This window comes from Lynx rufus, unplaced genomic scaffold (genome assembly GCF_022079265.1).
Source record: "Lynx rufus isolate CCGP_SWC_20201006 ecotype Redwood Valley unplaced genomic scaffold, mLynRuf1.p SCAF_8, whole genome shotgun sequence".
In the NCBI taxonomy this organism is placed as follows: Eukaryota; Metazoa; Chordata; class Mammalia; order Carnivora; family Felidae; genus Lynx; species Lynx rufus.
The window spans coordinates 86721914-86743053 of NW_025814896.1; the positions used below are offsets into that span (position 1 = coordinate 86721914).

General features: G+C 46.2%; 1 long non-coding RNA gene across 1 annotated transcript; it reads left to right on the forward strand.

The window, feature by feature from the left end:
* The first annotated feature begins 7346 nt into the window (after positions 1-7346).
* On the forward strand, positions 7347-11027 carry LOC124503051 (uncharacterized). Its single transcript, XR_006960102.1, has 2 exons — positions 7347-7411; positions 10781-11027. It is a non-coding gene; the product is annotated as an uncharacterized LOC124503051 (long non-coding RNA).
* The last annotated feature ends 10113 nt before the right edge of the window (positions 11028-21140 follow it).

Here is a 21140-nt window from a genome sequence, read left to right on the forward strand (position 1 = left end):
GCCATCTTCCTGCCCAGCCATGCAAACAAACCACAGAGCATAGCCAAACCACGGGGAGCGAGTCAGACAAGGAGAGGAAAGTCAGCTTGGGAACAAGCGTGCTCTACTTCTTAAAAGTCCAAGGAGGAAACCTTGTCCTTCCAACCTGTATGCAACGACACCATCTGTGCTTAAAAACACTGAACTTGACGCTAGTGGGAGAAATAGCTGCAGAGAACCGGGGAGAGCTATTCAAAGATTTGTCAGCTTATTTATCCGCCTAGTCTTTCATTGGCTTCACTGATCCATCGAAGTTCCCTGCAAGATGAAATACCCTGAGCTCTGTGGTGGGCAGCTTCTAAAATGGCTCCCCATGACCCCCACCGCCTGGAATTGGTGCTCTGCTGTAGCCCCTCCCCTCAAACGTAGGCTGGACCACATTTTCATACTTCTTTTTTGTTGTTTGCTTTGTTTTGTTTTAAAGTTTGTGTTTAGTTATTTTGAGAGAGAAAGCACGAGTGGGGGAGGGGCAGAGAGAGAGAATCCCAAGCAGGCTCAGCACTGTCAATGTCACGCCCGATGCGGGGCTCGAACCCATGAACCACGAGATCATGACCTGAGTTGAAGTCAGACGTTTAACTGACTGAGCCACCCAGGCACCCCTCATACTTCTAATTAGGAGAAAATAGTGGGAAAGTGATGAGATGTCACTTCTGAGATTGTATTTTGTCTTGCTCACACTTTCTCTGGCTCCTCTAGCTTGCTCGCCCTGACGAAGCCAGCTGCTACACTATGCACTGCCCCTCAGAGAGACCCACATGGCAAGGACCTTCTGGTGGCCTCTGGCTGATCAATAAGCTAAATCCTGCCAACCACCACGGAGTGCACTTGGAAGAAGATCCTGCCCAACTGAGCCCAGAAGTGCCTCTGGCCCCAGCTGAGACCTTGACTGAAGCTTGTGGGGCCCTGAGCCTGAGGACCCATTCGAGCCATTCTTGACCCACAAAAACTGTGGGTCTTGTTTTTCGCCACTAAATTTGGGGGTCAGTTGTTACACAGCAACAGATAACAAATCCACTCTCCAATCAGGTCTTCGGTGGTTATTAACGAGATCATATGTGTCCCTGAGCTGATACAATCACATACAACTAGAAATGTCCCCTGAAGCTAAATCTTTTCCCCCAAACTCACTGTTAATTAGCGTGTCTCCCAGTAAAGTTAGTGCACAGTTTTCAGATTGTCCAACTTGAGAATTAACTTACGTGTGTAGAAGAGGATGGGGGAAGCTGGGAGCTTTACATTATGCTGACGTATGCTGACTCTTTCACATCTAGGCAGACGCTGCACATCCCTTTGGAGAAAATCTTCCTTCTCACAGGAGTCAGAGAACCACCTGTTTCCAGAGAACAGGTACCTGCAGACTCAGGTGGGGTATATTCAATACGTCTAACAGCAGGTGTGGGCATGAGAGCTGACCAAGACAGGTGCCAGCTGACCCATCACATCCCAGGTAAGCCCCTGGTCCTGAGGACAGGGTGTGCCAGAACTCTTGGAGGCTTGGCAAGGCTTTCCCCCTCTCTGACATTCTGTGACAGGCAGCATTCTGGAAAAAGGGAGTGCCGAGTGCCAGAGGAGAGCCCAGCTGGCTTGTCCCAAACCTGGCGACATGGACAGGATGGTTGTCTCAAGATCAAATTGGGGAAAGACACCAAGGGCTCCAAGGAGGAACTCACCAGAAAGTAAAGAGGAAGATGCTGTTTGAGTGTTTGTTTGAATGTCTGTCTGTTGGAAGGGAAGTCATCTGGGCTGGCCTGAAGGAGCCAAGGGTCATAGAGGAGGCAGGGAGCTCCAGTCCCTTCTGTCCTGGCTTTGCAGGTTAGTGACTAAACTTATGAGTGTGTTCCCACAGGGCTAAAACTTAGAGCCCAGCATGGGACCTCAGGAGTTCAGTTCTGAGCAGATTTTGGAGGTGAGATCTCCAAATTAAAAAACACCCAGCACCTGAAGAAACGGGTCTTGAAGTCATGGGAGCTCAAAACTGGAGAAAAGGACTTTTTTTTATTGTGGTAATATATACACAACATGAAATTTACCATTTTAACCATTTTTAAGAGGACAATTCAATAGCATTAAGCATATCCACACTGTTTTGCAATCATCACCACATCCATCTGCAGAACTCTTTTCAGCTTGCAAAACTGAAGCTCTGTGCCCATGAAATAATAACTCACCACCCCTCCCTCTCCCTTGCCCTTAATAACTACTCAGTCCTATTCTACCTTCTGTCTGTACAAATTTGCCTATTCTAGGATCTTCACATAAGTGGACTCATGTAATATTTATCCTTTGTGTCTTAATCTCACTTAACATAACGTCTTAAGGTTCATTCATGTTGTAGCATGATCAGAATTTCATTCCTTTTCAAGATTTATTCTGGGGCGCCTGGGTGACTCAGTTGGTTGAGCATCTGACTCTTGATTTTGGCTCTGGTCATGATCTTGTGGTTCGTGGGATCAAGCCCCACTTGAGATTCTCTTTCTCCCTCCCTCTCTGCCCCTCCCCTGCTTGTGAACACACTCTCTCTCTCAAAATAAATATTTTTTAAAAAGATGTATTACTATTATATTGTACATATATAGCTGACCCTTGAACAACACTGGGGAGTGGGGTGCCGACCCCCTGCACACACAAAAAATCTACATATAATGTTTACTCCCTTAAAACTTAACTACTAATAGCCTACTGATGTCCAGAAGCCTTACTGATAATGTAAACAATCAAGTAACACATATTTTGTGTATGTATTATATACTGTATTCTTATAATAAAGCTGGAGAAAAATGTTAAGAAAATCATGAGAAACTTCATTTACAGTACTGTATTATATTTATTTTTAAAAAACTGGGGTGCCTGGTGGCTTAGTCGGTTAATTTTTTAAGTGAATGAATTGTATGTAAATAACACTGTGATAAAAAAAATAATTAAAATGAAAAAGTGCTCCTTTTTTAATAAAAAATATTAAGAAAAGTAAAACTTTGTTGTTATTTTTCAAGACATATTTTGTTTGTTTGTTTGTTTGTTTTCAATGTTTATTTATTTTTGGGACAAAGAGAGACAGAGCATGAACGGGGGAGGGGCAGAGAGAGAGGGAAACACAGAATCAGAAGCAGGCTCCAGGCTCTGAGCCATTAGCCCAGAGCCTGACGCGGGGCTCGAACTCGCGGAGCGCGAGATCGTGACCTGGCTGAAGTCGGACGCTTAACCAACTGCGCCACCCAGGCGCCCCTCAAGACATATTTTGAAAAATAAAAAGTGGCAACCTTATGTGCATCCCAAATTTTTTTCAAAATGTTCAGGGCTGAAAATCTGACAAGCCTGTGCATTATCTATAGTTATATATAAATTACTCCAAAATTTAGCAGTTTATAGTAATAGACACTTATTATTTGATAATTCCTGTGAGCTAGGAATCTGGATGGGCTTCACTGGGCCCTCTGGCTCAGAATATTTCAATCAAGGTATCTGCTGGGACTGTAATCTCATCCGAAGGCTTGACTGAGGGAGGGTTCACTTCCAGGCTGACTCACATGGCTCGTGGCAGGACTCAGTTCCTCTCAGGCTGTTGGACTGAGGAAATCTGTTCTTGCTTTGTGAGCCTCTCCATTGGGCAGCTCACAACATGGCAGCCAGCTTCTAGGATAGCAAGCAAGTGAAGGACCAAGAGAGGGCAAGACAGAACCAGAGACTTTTTAAAGGCTGCCTTCCACAGCCATCAGTCTGAATATGGGGGAGCCAGGTTTGTTGGGGCAGCAGACCTCCTCCAGGATGACAGGAGAAAGGGGGCAGAGGCTGGGAGCCACTACTCCTACCTGTGTAGTTACACGGATGGAAGCTGAGGGGGGTGGTTCTATTTTCTCCCAAAATTAGGGCAGCAGCCAAGAACAGAGAGCAGGTGATACAGTAGGAGGTTGAAGGGAATGGAGAGCTTTCAAAGAGCTGGTGTGGGGAAGCGGGGACAGACACGAGCACAGCACCACACGGGGTGCTCCAGCCAGGACCTGAGCCTGGAAGCTTTAAGCTCCAGATAAGCTACACCCCAAGGCTCCAGGCAGTTTGTGTCCAAAGGAGGAGTCAGTACTGAAATCCACCCCTGAGGCCGTTTTGCCTTCTTCTGAAAAAAACCACCTTGTGTGCGGCCAAGGCCCATACGTGATCCCAAGGGGAAGTGGGCAGCCACCAGGAACCTGAATGTGGATGTTCTGGGCAAACGTGAGCTTCACCTGATGCTGAGGGGCTGTGCTCTTGACGTCCTCCATACACAGATACGGCCACTCGGCTCGGTGAGCTATGGCCCTTCGGTGCCCATCCTGCAGTGCCACTCTGCCCAGGGGCTGCCGGCCCTCTCCAGAACTGGATGAGCAACCTCTCTGTCAGATGTCCTGGGAAAGCAGATCCACGCACAGGAAATGAGAGGATCTGAGTCCCAAGCTGCAGTAAAACGGCATTTCCTTTCCTCACTGAGCCTGGGGACAGAGTAAGGTCTGTCCCAAAGGTGAGTTCAAGTCTCCACTCTCTCTCCTGCTTCAAGGCCTGGGTGCAGCAAAGGCAGAGAGGGCCCTCTCTTTGGAAGAAAGAGGACGACCGTCACAACTCTGCACGGAGGCCCATGCTCCCAAGGACAGTCTGGTGACCCTAAAGAGCCACCATTTCTCGTGGAGGGATACGCAGGATGCTCTGCATCTCACTGCCCTCCACTTGTCCGGGCCTCCAGTACAGCCCTATTCAATATGTCAGCCTGAACTCAGCCGCATTGCTGGACATGAACAGAAAAGCTTCCCACCTGCAGGGAATAGCAGGAAAGAGAGCAGTGTCCCATTTCCCAGGCCAGGGCAGCCTCATACTGACAAGGTGTGGAGGCAGAGCCAGGACCACCAGGACCACTCTTACATGACAGCACGCTGAGTGAAGCTCAGGAGAGGCCAGCCATGCTGCGGGGATGGAGGCGAGGGCCCTGCATGGACAGTGGGCGGTGAAGTTGACTGAAACGTGGTTTTACACTAGCGGGGAAACTGCTATGAGTCACACATACCGGTCAAACAGTGGCAAGCCAGTCGGGCATTTTGGTCAAGACCAAGGCACAGTCGACCCATTTGTATCTACTGTTGGGTGTGGCCGGCACTCCCTGCCCACATCTTCTAGCCCAGGCCCTTTCAGATCACCTCTCAGCCGGACCTTGGCCAAGCCAACTCCTCCAAGACAACCATAAAGATGAGCATAGGAGCTGGCCGCCTCAGAGGCTGCACATCTGCCCTTCTCTCCACATCTGCCCTTCTCTCCACCAGGACCGTTGTTCACTGAGGAAGAAGCAGGCGTTAAGTAAGACCCAGAGTCCCAAGGCTACCTCCACATCTAGTAATTCAGAATTGTTTTGAATAACCAGATCCAATTTCTAAACCAAGGCAGATTCACTTTGGGCCCTCGTTTTAGGTACAGCCAGAGACTGTGGAATTGTATAAAATTTCTGGGCATAGGAGACTCCATTTTGAAGCTCCGTTTTCTTTTCCAGCTAATGAACTCTTGAACTGGCCCAGAAGCGGCAATAGCTTTACAAGCAGTTGCTCATAACATTTCAACACAGTCAGACGGCTGGGTGTCAGTTAAGCATCCGACTCTCGATTTCGGCTCAGGTCATGATCTCACTACTCATGAGTTTGAGCCCCGCATCGGGCTCTGTGCTGACAACTCAGGGCCTGGAGCTTCCTTCAGATTCTCTGTCTCCCTGTCTCTCTCTGCCCCTCCCCTGCTTGCGTGCTCTCTCTCTCTCAAGATAAATAAACATTAAAAAAAAATTTCAACAGAGCAACTGGCATTTGGGTCATGTGAGGTAGGTAATGTTAATTAATACCAGGGATAGTTTCATTTGATAGCACCGATAATAAAATAATCAATAACAGTAATCAGAAGTGGCTTAACCAGTCAGCACCAAATTAGAAGGGGTTTTTTCTTCTCTTCTTTATCGAAATCATGTCATTGCTCCTTCCTTCTTTCTCTTAAAAAAAAAAAAAATCCTTGCTTTCCCCCCATGAGCACTTTTCTGGTTACTCCAGACTCTCTGCTCCCCAAACTGCAATTCTGAGACCCAAAATAAAAGCCTTTGTTCTTTTTCAGTTTTGCCTTTTTTTTTTTTTTTTTTCCTTTCAGTTGACAAGACAAAGGTGCTCTGGTCACACCACAGCCCAGGACCTGAGACAGACAACACACTGACCTTGGGGACACCAACATTCTTTTCTTGTCCCCCCTGTAGCTGTGGACTGAAAAATCAGCCCAGCCTTGCTGTGTTCCTTGTGCCAAAGGAGTAGGAGCCAAAGAGAAAACAGGCAGGAGAGAACAATTTTGAGCAAGCTATTTACAGGCAGATTCACTTTCTTGCTTTCAAAACCTGAGCTATAAGCCACCAGAAAACTGCAATTTGCAATCAAATGGCAAACGCTCATACTTATGGCTGGGGGATGTCAGCTTCCTGAGGATCTAAAATGGTGGGTACGACACGGGCTTTAGCCACCAACAAGTAGGAAAGAGAGAGGGCCTGGGGCTTGGCACAACCGTAGGGGGCCTTTTGTGTGTAAACGCAGCACCTAATTTAAGGCACGCACCTGAGGGGTCATCCACCAGCCCAGCCGGAAGCCAGAGCCCAATTCTCCGCTGCTCCCTTTTCGGCAGGAAGCCAGGACTCCAGGCCCAGCTGTCCCAGGCAACAGCCATTTGCTGCATCCAGTCAAGGGGGCAGCAAGAAACCACAGAAATCTAAAAGGGCAGAGAGAAAGTTTTCAGTCCAGGGGCCGGTGCCCTGACACCAGCTCGTTTACCCCTGCCCTGACCCTGGATGGGAGGCAGGATGGCCTCATTTTACAGGGGAATATTCATCTCTTGTGTTCAGAGCACTCTTGGGGATTTTCCGAGCGAGCAGCGGGGAAGGAGCTGGTCCAAAGCGATACCGTGCTTGCCCGGTCACTGCGGCCGACTGGGGCCTCAAAGAACCACTCTGGTACCAGCGACCATTGCCCTTTTGGAGTCTCCACACGCCCCCTTGTGGTCACTGCGCGCCCCTGCAGCTTCTGTCGCTCGGGTCACAGTCCCCGTTATCCCGGCCACACCCGGGGGTGCCGGAGACAGATGTGGCCCGGCGGGAGGCCCGGTCAGCCTTCCTCCCAGAGGCAGGTCTGGGCTGACTGAAGCACCATCCGGTCGACCGGGTGCGTCCGGGGCTCCAGACACAGGTGGAGGCGGCGGCAGCGCGGGACAGTCGCGAACGACCTCTGCCCCTCCCCTCCAGAACCGAAATCCGGGACGGCCGGCGCCCGCGGGGCCTAAGAAGTGCCTGACGCCTGGCGGTCGCTCCCCAGTTTCCCGGGAGGATCGGAGGGAGGCCACGGTGCGTGAGCGCAGGGAGCTGGGGGAGGTAGGGGCCGCGAGGGCTCGGAGGGCGCCCCGGCCAGGCCCGCAGCGCGCGCGGCTCCCCAAGGCGGCCCTGAGGTTCCGCGCCCCCTTACGGCCGGCGCGGTGCGCCCCGCAGGGAAGAAAAGGACAAGAAGACGGAGAAAGGGCCTTGCCTGGTGACTGCGTTTGTCTCCTTCGTCCCGACTCCGCGGTACTTTGCCCGCTTGCGCTGAGACAGGCTTGGGGAGGCAGTGCCCCCTGGTGGCCCCTGGCCGTCATGGCGACTGTCTTCTTCCTGGGCACCACTCGGGTTTCCCCCAGGTTTATTTTGTCCTCCTGAGCAAGCCAGTGCTTCCAGCCAGTCACACCTTCCTGGGGCGCCGGGGTACAAGAGGGGCACAATAACAACACAAAATAGCTTTTTCCTGGTTCAACCCCACCTGCAGAATTGTGGATACTGTAGACCGCGACAGGTTCCAACAATTAGTTCAACATACCCCAGGGAGTCTGGGCCACCTTGTGACATAAGCTGACCCTTTCTCTGTCCATTGGTCTCCCTCTATTCCCAATACTCAGCTCTGACCTTCAACATGGCCGCTGGCGGAGGCCCTCAGGGATAAAGCTCTGGTGCTCTGTGCCCCCTGAACTCAGCCTTACTCAAAAGTTGTCCTTTCCCTCTCACCTTAAGTGACTTCCCTTAGGACCCTCATGCAATTAGCCAGTCAGTATTATTCCACTGCCTCCCATGGGTCTCAAATTAGAATACCAAAACTAAAACCCTTGCTATATTGGCAAGGTACCTTTTTTTAAATTTTAATATTTTAAACCAACAGTGCTCTTGAATACTATTTTTTACTGAGAAAGTGCTAATTGGTTATAGAGGGGAAAAGCAGAGAATGAGGACATCTGGATTACCAACCCTAGTGGTCACCAACCGACTTTGTGATTCTGGAGGTCTTTCTGTGCCTGGCTGGTCACCTGTTAAAATGGCAGGTAGTGAGGACAGAAGCCTGGAATAGTAGGGCCTGTGGTGTTCATATGGGGAGAGGGAAATGGAGATACCTGGAGAAGGAACTTGAAAAGGAGACAGTAGAGCAAAAGATGACAGAGTGGACATCATGGTGTTGTTTCAGCCCCACCCACCCCAGACGCTGAGCCCTGTAGTACATCGAGGATCTGGAACGGTGGGGTGACCAGGGAGGTGCTCATGAAGCCAGGCGTGGCCCTGAGGAGAGGGCACAATAGGTGTGGCAGACATCCAACCCAGACCTGGCGGAAGACATGGATGGATTTGTCCCCAAACACATGAGTAAAACTCCTGAGAACTTTCAGAAATGCCTGTGTCATTTGGGGTGGTGGTAGACACTGAGGTCCTATAGTTGTAAGGGACCCTGAAGTTGAAGAAATAATGCTAATGGATGGACCCCAGATTAGCTGCTCCTGAGGATACCCAGGGCACACAGTCAGGTTTCATCTTGATCACTGGAATCCTGGTGCCATGCATATATACATCGTGCACTTTGCCACCCTCGGAATAGAACCAGTTTATTCATCAGGGAAATGGTGGAAGGGCATCAGTAGGGAAGTCTGGTGCCCATAGTTGGACATGGCCCCTCAGTGCTCCCTGCTGGTCTTGGAGACCCCAGAAGGCAGTGATGAGGCAACAACTGAAGAGCCCCCACAGGCTGCTGAGCCTCTACACAGGTCTAGAGATGCGTCCAGATATTCAGGAGGGAGAAAAATACAAACAGCTTTACCCAAGCTTGTGGAGATTCCTGATCACTCCATGTTTCTTGGAAAAAGGATGCCTGAAAGCACTCTATAAGTTTCCTTTCTCAGGCCTTAAGTTTCTAGGACTGTCTTCCTGGAGACTGTGGGGAGCAAACAATATCAGATGTGCCAGAATCTGGGACCCTCTCCAGACAGGAGCATGCAAGCTGGATCCAGCAGTTCCTGAAGCCCACTAGATCCATCCTGCCTTTCCAGTGACATGCTCCAGTAAATCCACTTTTGTGCTTCAGTGCAAGAGAGTAGGATTTTTCTTTACTCATAACCAAACGAGTCCTCTTGCGATATGAGAGCTTGCAGAGACTTCACAAATGATTGGATATGGGCCAACAAGAGGGCGACATCTCAGGCAATGGCAATATGATGAAGCGTGATTGATTGGGAGGACCCCAGTGCTCTTAAGAGCGACAGAAAAATTAGGTAGTTGGAGTACAAGTCTGTGCTTCTGAATTGTCGGTGTAGGCTGATCCAATAGACTTTAGATCACAAAAGGTCTGGTTTTACACTTTCATCTGGCAGGTTAGTCTCTCTTGCAATCACTAAACCCCTCCCACCCTTGCACTTCAGATATCGGAACTCCACACTTAATTTTGAAGTGTATTGGGTGCCTGGAAAAAAAAACCACACACACACACACACAATAATGAAATTCTACCCAAGTCCATATGGCATGAACTAGCTACACACAAAGAGCAGAGGCCCCTGTGGATTGAGGATTATTAAACATGAAGTATGTTTGTCAGGAAAAACCTTTGTTTATATAAACAGTAGAAGCACCACCATGGTAACCCTGCTTGGTTTGCTCTGCAGCCCATAAAGGCCTCCCCACCAAAATCCCGCCTCCTTTTTCACTGCTAGCCTACATTTTTTAAAAACATCTCCAGCCAAAATTCCATGATCTGCCTGCTTGGTTTCCAGGCTCAGAAAATATCATTTTAAAAGTGCTGGGGAACTGGCTGAAACCACTGCCAAAGCTTCTAAATGAAAGCTCATTTCTCACACACACACACTCTCACACACAAAGACACATTTTGTTTGCCAACTACAGTATGCTTTTCCTTTTTTATGCAACCCAAGTTTCCTTGGGCCCCACAGGCCTGCTGGGCCAATGAAATAACCTTAACATACGGCCAGCAGTAACCCACATTTGCTCTGGGTTTTTCTCCCACCTGCTCACAGAGGGCTTTGGCCTCCAAGGTACTGTTCCTGAGGAAGAGGTGTACTTCCATGAGGCCCTTGAACAAAGCCACTGCTTGACTATGCGGTGCAACCTCTCTCTGTGGTGGCGTCCACCCACAGAGCTCCCCCAACACCTCTATACTCTGCCCGAAAATCAGGCCACTTGGTGATGTGTGGTGAATCTGGGGAGAATTCCCTATTTGCCATTGTGTTCTTCCCAATTAACGCACCCCAAACCAGGCTGCTGTGCTCACTGTCTTATCGTCTTGTTGACATTTTTAGCAGAAGATGCCCTTGCCTTCCAAAGAACCCAGCCACACATCCAAGGGCTGGCCCACGTGGGGGCACCTGGCTCTTCTCCAGCAGCTAAGCTCAAGTCATCCTGTCTGATCCACAGGGCCTCACCTGAATAGGCTTCTGGGAGACCCAGCCCACCCATTCTCCACGTCCAAACACATCTGACCCATGTGGGGATCACCGAGTGGGGATCCCTGATCCACCTAACAAGAGAGGCCATTAGGAATGCAGCAGTGACAGCCGCCTTCTCGTCCGCAGCCCGAGGCAGAAGATCCAGGCTCAAGCACTGGGGAAAGGATGGCTCTACTCCGAAGAGAACAATAAATTGACATCAGATCATTTTCCAACAGCTTTTCCCACTTCTTCACATTTGCCACATTGCATTCTACATTCCAATTTCCAAAAGGACAGAAGCATGAATAATATAAGAGAAAGAAATAAAATTAACTGGAATCAAGAACTTTATCATTTTCAAGCATGAGATTTATGGCTGAGCATCGGGTATGGCTTTTACCCAAAATGTTCTCCTCAAGATACCAGGGAAACCAGACCTGCACGGACATAGTGATGTTGCAATAAATCGAGTTAAAGTCATTTATTAAGTTTGGTCAAATTCCGGGGTTTTTTTTCTTGGCTTGCTATAGTTTTTGCTTAATTTTTAGAGTTCTGAATTTGATAGAGAATACATAGTTTCTTCTCTCTCGATTACCTACTTCCCATTCACATTTCTGGTAAGTTTTACCTTCCATATGCTACATGTATTACATATGTTACACATAGTACAGGATTAAAAGTCCTTTCTTACACATTCTCTCGAGTAACAAGTGTTTAAGAGCTTGAAGGCCCCAGTTCATTCTCAACTCAGGCTTCCATTCACACATTTCCAACTTAACCCAGGGTAGGTGGGAGCCAAAAATGACTTTTAGAGAAGGGCAAATTGGCTTCCCCTGGTGTGTTTCAGTCCAAGCTTCACACCGAGAAAATGATGCCTCTGCTTAGTTCTAGCCCCAACCAAGGAGCAGGAAGAGAAGGTACACAAATTTCTGCATCAATCAGGCCTTTTCCATCATTACTTTCTTCAAAGTGTATATATCGATACCAATTCCCACACCACTGCTGGGGGGAACAAAGGCAATAGGAAATGTAGATAAAATTAAATTTCCTTATAACTTGCAGCCCATTGACAGATACTTGAGGCGGGCAGAATATGACCTTCTTCCAGGGACTCCCAACTGTCTTGATGTTAATGCTTTGCTAGAGGGAAAAACAAACTGAGCTTGACAATTGCTAGGCCTCCAGGGTTCTGAGTCTTCTTTAGTATATCCTTTCGGGAACTTCCCCTTATCTTTACTTCCCCCAGTTCCCAAGTATGTAATCAGTCACTCATCACAATCCCAGGGCAGCTCTTTCTGCCCATGGGTCCTGTCCCTGTGCTTCAATAAAACCACCCTTTTTGTACCGAAGATGTTTCAATTCTTTCTTGGCCATTGGTTCCAGATCCCAACACTTCAGACCTCGTCATTTCGGTGTCTTATGTGCGGCTTTGAGTCTTCTTGTCTGGACTTTGAGCCTTGGTGCAAATTTGGTGAGTATTTCCTCTCCTCTCTCTTTACTTTCATTTCAGGGAATATGGCCTTTTTGGAACACTCTCACGTCGTTTGCTCAGGCTGCAGTCCCCTAACCCATGGCTACTCTGTGGGAAGGAGAAAGCCTGCTTTTTGGCTGGAAATTAGTACCCTGGCCGGAATGGTAATAAGACCCAGAAACTTGATGCCTCTCTTTGTTTCTGTCCTTATACAAAAAGTGGTCAGTCTCGGTCACAGGACAGCCACCAAAGTCACAAGGATGGCTGCCAATCTTAAGACTCCCGTATGAGGGTTGCCTGTGTGGCTCAGTCGGTTGAGCGTCCGACTTCAGCTCAGGTCATGATCTTGTGGTTCGTGAATTTGAGCCCCGCGTCGGGCTCTGTGCTGACAGCTCAGAGCCTGGAGCCTGCTTAGGATTCTGTGTCCCCTCTCTCTCTGCCCCTCTCCCGCTCGTGCGCGCGCACGCTCTCTCTCTCTCTCTCTCAAAAATAAATAAATGTCAAAAAAAAAAAAAAGTTTTCCTCCTCACTGGTCTAATGTGATCCCCTCCACATCTCTGGTCTAGCCGCTTCTGGTCCCAGGGGCCTCCAGTCAGAGCTGACCAATTCCCAACCAGGACCATTTCCTAGGAAGTTGGTTGTACAGACATGTGTGGGAATATTGCCTAGACCACGATGGATTTCTATCTTTACTGTTTCCTGTCAATGTCCTCTACTGACTACTTAAATTACAAAATTGGGTAATTTCACCTTGTAAAACTTTTCCAGTGTTTTCCATGGGTTAAAAACGGTGGGTTCTTACACAGCCTTCTCAGCAAGGCAAGCCAACGTGCAGCATGGCCTTCTCAGCAAGAATTCTTTCTCGGCTGTCGGCCCCAAACTCCCCAACATTTCCACATCACCACCAAGCAATTAACTCAGTTCTGACCCTGTCTACGCAGAGATAGCATCAGATTCCACCGGGACTAACCTCACTCCAGGTGCCAATTGCATGCCCAGGCTGTCATCCATACTTCCAACAAGACTGGCTATAAATCAGAGGTTCCCACGGCCCCTTCCTTGGGTTTAATTGATTTGCTACAGCAGCTCACAGAACTCAGGAAACCCATATACTCGCTACATAACTGGTTTATTAGAAAGGATATTAAAGGATATGAATCAATAGCCAGATGATGTGATACCTGTACATAGGGCAAGGTATGCAGGGAGGGGCACACAGCCGCCCTGCCCTGTCCGGACACACCGCTCTTGCTGTACCTCCGTGTGTTCGCCAACCTCGAAGATCTCCAAACCACATCCTTTTGTGTCTTATGGAGGCTTCATCGCATAGGCATGAGTAATTCACTAGCCATTTTGACTGATTCTGCCTCCAGCCCCTCTCTCCTCTCTGGAAATCAAGGGGTGGAACTGAAAGTTCCAGTCATCTAATCACATGACTGTTTCCCCTGGCAACAAGCCCCCATCCTTAGGTGACCCAGGGGCTTTCACGTCACCTCAATAACATAACAAAGGACATTTAACAAAAGAGATAAACTTTAGGACATTTCTCACTTAGGAAATTCCTGGAATTTTAGGAACTCTGTGCAAGAAACTGGACAACCAAATATGTATTTATTATAAATCACAGCACCACAGCATGCAAGGTATTTTGCTCTTATTAGTTCACTCAGAGTCATATCTGCAGGGCACATAGTTAGTGCTCCTTCCTATACCATGGTCCAAACAATAGACTTAAGTAGGTGGGTCCATGAATATAAAGAGATAAGAAGCTATTGAACCGATGTGATGAATGTTTTCCCCTCCAGGGAGACAGAGAGCCACGAGGTTGTACAATTGATGTGGTTTGAAGTGGGGCTCAGGAGCCAATGGCCAAGAGAATTCTTGAGACATCTTCAGTGCAAAAAGGTTGTTTTTATTACAGCACGGGGACAGGACCCATGGGCAGAAAGAGCTGCACTGGGATTGTGAGGAGTGACTGATTCTATATGATCTTCTAACTTACGGAGGAGAGAGTGACGTTAGGGTCCCAGGAAATTGAGTCTATAGATCGCTGGAGATTGCTTTTTTCTTGTAAATCGTTAAGATAGTTCCAAGTTGATGGAGATTCATGTCCTGCAAAACTGTGATCTCTATCAGTTAACCATTTGTTTTTCCCTTTGTTCTTGGGGAGTCAGGAGTGCCTGAGGAATGTCACACATATCCCACCCAAGGGGGGGTGTTGTGGTGTATTAGCTTGTGCTTTGTCCTCAGCTTGCTTTTTGCCGTCTCACCACAATGGACCCAATGAAGCTACGAGATCTAAAGACTAAAGACTGTTTCTTACAGTGTGTGGACTTTTGCCACCTACACACAGATCATCTTTGATGATTGTTAAAAATGCATATTCCTGGGCCACAACTCCACCCGCTGAATCATAATCTCAGGTATTGACCTAAGAATCTGCATCTTTTAATGGGCTCTTCGGACATGTTAAAATTTGAGAGCTACTTTCCCAAGGCCGGACAGGAGACATTGTGTCTAAGGGAGACGCGGTAGTCTCTTTTTGCAAAATTGTGCTCTCCTGGGAAACAGTGATGACCAGGATACCAATCAGGTCCTTTAGGAGTTAGAGTTGTACGGCTTTAAGCCCCAAGTTCACATCACCTAATGGCACAAAATCTCAAACCATGAATGTAGAAAGCAATCCTGGACTGGTTAATTCCTAGGCACCTCACAGAAATAAATGCAGACCTTTTCTGAAGAAAGAAGCCCCTTCAACCTCGGCCTCAAAGAATTCCCAAAAGTAATTCTCCGAGGAACTCACGGCTAAAACGAAAAAGCACACAAAGAAACAAGGCACCAGGAGTGAACATCAGCAGAAACAACGGGCAATCCAGATATTGGAAATGTCAGGTATAGACTTAAAAAGATAAGTCTGCATATCATATTTAAAGAAGTAAAAGACAAGGTTCAAAATAGCTTCAAGGGAGAGAAAATAGTGACCAAAGTTGAGAAATAACAAAAAGAATTTCTAAGCATATAGTTGAAATTCGAAAGTCAGTGGATTAACTATAATCAGGCACAAAGGACCCTTCTAGGGAGATAGGCAGAGTTATTTTGAAGGAAGTTTCCATTACCATTTTTATTCAAATTGTACTGGATGCCCCGGGCAGCAGAGTTAAGGCAATTTTTTTTTTTTTAATGTGTAAGGATTAGTTGGGAAGAAACAAACCTGGTATTATTCATGGGTAAGAAAATAGTGCACATAGAAAATATCCACTAGAGTTAATAAATCAATTTAGCAAAGTTGCAGTGAACAAAAGTCAACATAGAGAATTTCATTGTATTTACTTTTTTTTTTAATATTTATTTTTGAAGGAGAGAGAGACAGAGTATGAGCGGGGGAGGGGCAGAAAAAGAGGGAGACACAGAATTGGAAGCAGGCGGGGGGGGGGGGCGCCTGGGTGGCTCAGTCAGTTGAACCTCCGACTTCAGCTCAGGTCATGATCTCACTGTCCGTGAGTTCGAGCCCCGCATTGGGCTCTGTGCTGACAGCTCAGAGCCTGGGGCCTATTTCAGATTCTGTGTCTCCCTCTCTCTCGGCCCTTCCCCCACTCATGCTCTCTCTCTCTCTCTCTCTCTCTCTCAAAAATAAACATTAAAAAAAAAAAAAAAAAGAATTGGAAGCAGGCTCCAGGCTCTGAGCTGTCAGCACAGAGCCCGAGGCCAGGCTCAAACTCGTAAGCTGTGAGATCATGACCTGAGCCAAAGTCAGATGCTCAACCCCTTGAGCCACCCAGGCGCCCCCATTGTATTCTCTATACCAGCAACAAATTGTTAGAAAATTTAAATTTATGTTTTTGTAAAAAAACTTTTAAATACCATTTACAAGGACAACAAAAATTACTCGGAATAAATACAACAAAAGAGAACGCAAGCTCTCTGAATCCATTTGCTTGTGGCTACTGTAACAAGTTACCACAAATGTGAAGATTTAAAATAACAGAGATTTACTCTCTTAACAGTTCTGGAGACCGGAAGTCCAAACTCAGCATCACTGAGTTGAATTCAAGGTGTTGGTAGGGCCACATGCCCTCTGGAGACCCCAGAGCATCCATGTCTCGCCCCTTCAGTGGCTGGTGGCTGCATCGTTACAGTCGCTGCCCCTGCAGTCAAAATGCCTCACATCTTCTGCATCAATTCTTCCTCCCACTTAAAACGTCTTTACAAATTTGATTCTGTCATTTGCCTTTTTTTTTCTCACTTATGATAGCATGTCTGTGATTTGGGATTCTGAGCTTGTTTTTTGGAAAGTGCTTTGAGGCTTATATTGAAAGTTCCCTGCTCCAGAAAAAGATTTGGGTTGGCTTCTGCCAGGTGCCTGGAGGCTCCATCAACTCAGGATCACTGTAAAATAACCTCTCAGGTTGAGGCTTTTTTAGGACAAACAGGTAGGGCAAATGTCTGCACAAAACCTGCATGATTCTAGCTGTGGTAAGGAATTCCCGTGGGAGATTTATCCCCGATCCACCACAACCAAGGCTGAGGCCTGCCCTTTCCCTTGTCCTAACCCTCTCTGACATATTTCCTGGGTTACTCTTTTGCCAAGAATGTTTTCCATTCTGCTGACTTCCCACCTTTCTCTAGACTGTGGCTTTGTCTCCTGCCCGTCATGGGCAGCCCACTGGAATTGAAAAGATCTAGCCTCCAGGAGAGGAACAGATGCCCCCACCCCCCCGGAATTGCCACCAGCTTCCATACTTGTCACTTCTCTTCCTAGTGCTTTCTTACCTTTTGCTTCTGAGAACTTTTTTCTTGATAAGAGATTGTTTTCTTCTGCATTCCCATCCAACATTAACTTCTCTATCCCAGGAATTTCCTGTTACCTAGTCTCACTATTGCCAGAAATTCCTGCTGCCACCTCTCTACATATATGGGCCTGCAGTTTACATACAAGAATAGAGAAGGTAGGGTCCCAACCTTAGCTACAAGAGAGAGAAGCAAAAAGTTCTGGCAGAGAGGCACCACTACCTGGGTGCTCGTGGAGGCCAAAGGAAACACAAAATGGGTAATGGAAGAGAAAATGTATTGGTATGTGTACACGTATGTATTGAAGTAAACTAGGGACTCTTGACTAGTTGTACAAATGAGGGCTTAAGTAGCAGTGCACGTTCTTTCCCTGATATGTATACGTTTATATAATTAATCAACTTGGCCCCTCCCCCTTCTAAGTATTCCACTTAAGACTATATGACTTTTATACTAAGGGGGATTGTGACTAAGGGAGAGAAACGGACAACACATAGAGAGAAATTTGTGAAATTTATCTCCTCTTCTTGGGAAGAGGGTGTGTCTTTATTTCAACAGGGATTCTTGCAACATATCAACCAGAATCATATCCTTTTTGATCCTCCTTGGAAATTTAAATATGGACACAAGGGTGAGTATAGATGCTGGGTAATCCCAAGGGTGAACTGCGCTGGACAATGTCTGTTGAGTATCTTGCGCCAGCCCACCCTTCTAAGTTCTCCTTTCCACTGTATACCTATCCACAGAGATCCAATCAGATTTCACCAATGAGAGCCACTTGCACACAATCTGGAACAGGAAAGTAGAAATAAGTATTCTCCAGCGGCAAACTGCAAACAGGTTAATGGGCATCAGACAGCTAATGTGGGATCTGCCAACAGCTTCCACGCATCTTTCTGGCAGTCACCCACCCTGGTGCCACAAGACCTTCCAACAGTTGTGGCTCCTTGCAATTCCTACACGGGCAGATTGCACAGGGGCCTCATTCCCCCTTCCCGAGGCCTCCTCATGGCTGTGTAAGCCCCAATTCCCCATATTAAATCCTTTCCCACTGGAAATGCCAGTCAGTAGTGATTTATGACTTCTTGACCAAACTCTAACTCAGCAAATAAAAGCACTCAAAGAAAATAAATTAAAATGCTATTTAGAGTGTAACTTAAGGTCAGCAAGTGGTTTATTAAGCAACTGCTATGGCAAAGTCATTGTGCTTAGGCAATGAGAAACACAAATATCGTGTAAGCAGAGCCCATGTGTCCACAGGACCTTCTCTTATGGTGTGTGTGCCTAGTAGACCCACCAGGATGCTAGGCAGCTCAAGGTAAGAATGGAAAAGCAAGAGCTGGCTGTTACTTTTTGTGAAGGGTTATCCATTTAAATAATGATCCAAGTTTTGAAGCATCCTGTTTGGGCCTAAGTCAAGCCATAACAGATTCTTTAATTTAAAAAATAATGGGTGGCTCAGTCAGTTAAGCGTCCAACTTCTGCTCAGGTCATGATCTCACAGTCCGTGAGTTTGAGCCCCGTGTCGGGCTCTGTGCTGACAGCTCAGACCCTGGAGCCTGCTTTGGATTCTGTGTCTCCCTCTCTCTCTGCCCCTCCCCTGCTCATGCTCTCTGTCTCAAAAATAAATTAAAAAAAATAAAATAAAAATAACTTAAAAATCAGCCTTGTCTTCTGATAGGATATCAACATTCTCTGAGCTGCCGTTCCTTAGTTTCAGCAATGTTGAGCCCAAAGGAACTGAGTGAGGACCAATAACATAGGAACATCACCTTTTGGGAAGGCCAAGTGGAGGAGACCAATATGTCTACAAGTCAACTAGCTTTTGTCTATTCTGGGGAACTCCAGACTCCACGCTTTACTCCTGGAACCAGGCATTCGCACACAAATTTACACAAATAGGTCTCTGCTGAGAAAATAACTCAAAGTACTTAAGTTATTAATGTTGTATCAGTAAAATCAATTCTGCATTAAGAAGCCAGGGTATTTTTCCACTTCACTTAAAACATCAAAAAAAAAGAAAGAAAAACAAAAACCCCCACACACATACATACATGCAAAAACCGTACATATGAAGAAGTTTTAAAATTAATTTGTTTCTTTCAAAGAAACACTTTGAACTTTAGTAACAATACATGGGTCCAAGTTAATAACCAAGAACATAAGATAAAAATCTTGTAAGGATTTCCCACAGTTCCTAGGTTTCTACACAGCAGCAAAAGTAAATTCAATTTTGGGTTTACCTTTTATTCAAAGGATAAATACAAAATTAGGAAGCAAGAGATAGAATTCAAGGCAAATGTGCTCAACATTTCAAAATAATTCTACATACAAAGTATGGGGGCAAAAAGCCTCCATGAACCAAACTGGTTAACTACATTCAAGTCTAACAGGAACTTGAATTTACTGCTATTTCCCTTGGCCAGGAACTAAAAGCCTTGTCTCAGGTATTTTCCATCCCATTAGGGGCACTGTTTGAAGACCAAGCTTTCTAATGAGTCCATCCCACATTGCACTTGCCATAGTAGAACATCCATGACTGATGCTGCCACACTGGCATCAGTGAGGACAACATGAAGACAGGAGTGTCACCTGAAAGGGCTTGTTGGCAGAAACAAACTGTAGTGACCCTGATACATCTAGACCTTTGCAACCAGGATGTTATAGGACAACCCAAAACTAATGGGTATCAACCTTTGGGTCTCACAAATTAAGAATGTATTAGGGGCACCTGGGTGGCTCAGTTGGTTACACATCCGACTCTGGATTTTGGCTCAGGTCATGATCTCACGGCCTGTGAGTTTGAACCCCATGTGGGGCTCCATACGGACAGCACAGAGCCTGCTTGAGATTCTCTCTCTCCCTCTCTCTGCCCCCCTCCCACTCACGTGTACCTTCTCACCCTCACTCTCTCTCAAAATAAATAAAGATAAAAAAAGAGAGAGAGAGAATATATTAGTTAAGTAGTACGAGGTCATTTGCCTTCTACTTATAATAAATCCAGAATTCTCAATGAGTACTTCTATCACAGGCTTTGGGAAGTCTGGCAATTCTCCTTCTAAGACCTTACCATATTTATCTCCATTCCAGAACATACAAAGCTGAGTGACAGAGGCAAAAATTAACTTCTAAAGATCCCCAAGGTATGCAATAGCTGTGAGTTCCAGGATATACCTTATTAGGCTCTATTTTTAAACTGTTGGATGCCTCTAAATCACTCTTTATACTGCAGAAATTAAAAGCATATGAAAACATGTCAAGAGCTTTCATCTTAATAAGTATAAACAGCCTTTTTAATCTTATACAAACCAAGGTAGACTGATAAGTGGGTGGAAGGAAATAACTACAATTCTATCCAAAAAGCATTTCTCTAATTGTTTACAAGCTCCATTTTTTATTCCATATTTTCAACTGCACATCCAGACTTCATTTTCAAAAATCTTTTGAAATACGAAAAGGTACATATGGCTACATAACAGCATTAGGAGAAATACATTTGAGAAAACACAATAAGTGAACCTTGGAATTTCAGCCAACGAATCACATTAATAATATGAAGTTCAAAAACATGGCCTTTCAATCTTAGAAATAATCTCTTGTACACATGCTAACCAAAAAAAAAAGAACAATGAATTTTTCTGATTACACGCATACTTCTGGGGAACAGATCAGCTGGTTAAATAACCTGTAACCTGGCAATCTGTCTGTATATTATTACAAGATTAGTTTATAGCTCCAGGATGTTTAAGCTAATAAAGTTCCTACACCATTTTTTTTTTTAAAAGGAAGAACTATTTACGTACAGAGATCAGTGAGGGAGACTTAACCCTTACTTCTTTCCTCATCCAAAAAACTGAAAGAATCCCTTTTTCTTAAATGCCACTCCCAGTGACAAACTGGCCTCTAAATTTTTAGGGAAATTATTTCTTGGCCTTTACTAAGTACTCGGTAAATACTTACTGATAGCCAATTGAGGTGAATTTAAAGATAACCATTTAATAAAAGTAAAGCTGGATTTTATGCCAAAACGTGGCCCACGGAAAAAGTGATCCGTGCTGTGTGGCAGCCCCAGGCTTTGCTGTAGAGC